The sequence below is a fragment of the Leishmania donovani genome, chromosome 22 (genome assembly GCF_000227135.1).
Source record: "Leishmania donovani BPK282A1 complete genome, chromosome 22".
NCBI lineage: Eukaryota > Euglenozoa > Kinetoplastea > Trypanosomatida > Trypanosomatidae > Leishmania > Leishmania donovani.
Window position 1 is genome coordinate 262,958 of NC_018249.1, and position 1,486 is coordinate 264,443.

A 1,486-nucleotide genomic window follows, 5' to 3' on the forward strand; every position below is an offset into this window, starting at 1 on the left:
TTATCCCTTCAGCCTGTCCACACCCCTGCCACGAACAAGTCAGCACATCAGCGCACATACACAGCCACAGCGCACCTGCCCCCAGCGGCGCCACGGCTTCGTCCCGGCCGTCTCGGACGAGCCGCCTGCCGTCGAATCGGGCCACGCGCGCAGCGGCCTCCTCATGGCCTTCCTCGCCCCTTCCCCGGGTGCGCGCTGCGCCATCGGCGCCACACGGAGACGCGGGTGGGCGGCACGCCTTCACCCACGCGGCCACCATTCGGGCTCCCGATCGAGGGCGCATGCCGCACAGGCCCGAGGAGGAAGTCGGCCACCTTCCGGCCAGCGCCCTCGGTCGCTTCGAGCAGCCGCATTCCATAATCTGCTCCCCGCAGGCTCGCCACATTCGGGCCTGGAGGACTCGACGGTGCAACTCGGGATGCCCTCGCCACGCTTCCGGCATCCGCGCCTCATCAGCCCACACAGGCACATCGAGGGCGTGCCGCATGCTTCGCGCCGTTCCCGTCCACCGCTCTTGCTCCTCCGGCCTCCCCATGCACTGTCTGCGTGCGGTACGCTGCGTGCCGGCTGTGCGTCACAGCGCCCGCGCACCGCGCTCGCAGTTCTGCGCTGTGGGGCCCGCCTCAGCGCGGCGTCGTGGCCGGGGGAGAGGGCCGCCGGTGAGCATGTGCCGGCGCACAAAGAGCTCACAGCACGTCGCTCCGACGGAGCACAGGGGGCAGCGGTAGGCACCCGGCGGGGGAAGCCCATGCAGCGCGAGCGGGATGTGCGTGGCCAGGTCACTGCGTGCAAGATCATAGCGCGAAACCAGGTGTGCCTCATGAGTTCAGCAGCCTTGTTCTCCGCGTGTGGGGCAGCGGCCGCCAAGTGCCTCTTGCCGCTGTGCCCGTCAGTGTATTAGTAGCATGGCGCACCGCCGCCGCTCCTGGCCCCATGTCTGCCTGTGCCGCACCATCCGCCCACAGCCCGCCAGCCACTGATGCGTTGAAGCGCACGCGACCGCCGCGCATGAGGAGGGGGGAGGGTGTGAGTGCGGTGCTCCGAAGGGGGCCGATGCCTGCATGCCCGAGTTGATGCTGGCGAAGCGCTGTAACGGCACCGTCATCCGGCGGGCGCAGCCCTCCGGCGCCAAATACGCAAGGTAGCCTCCTCACGTGAGCGGCGGGATAGACGAAAAGAAGGAGGTAAAAGAAAAGGGGCCAAAAAAAGAGGATTGATCGAGCGTTAGGGCGCCAAGGCGAAGGATGTGTGAGTGTGTGATCCCCTTGGGTTAGTACGAGAATCTTGTATACATGGACCACAGAAAGAAACGTCGGCAGCCAACATAGTCTCTTGCGCAAGCCCTCTCTCTCTCTGTCGTGCGGGAGTGCAATCAGCGGTGCTTCCACGCCATCCAAGCGCAAGGAGACGAGTTGGGCGGCCAAACGAGTGAACACGATGAAAGAGAGACGCTCCGTTGTTGTCTGCATCGCTTCTCTCGTGTCAC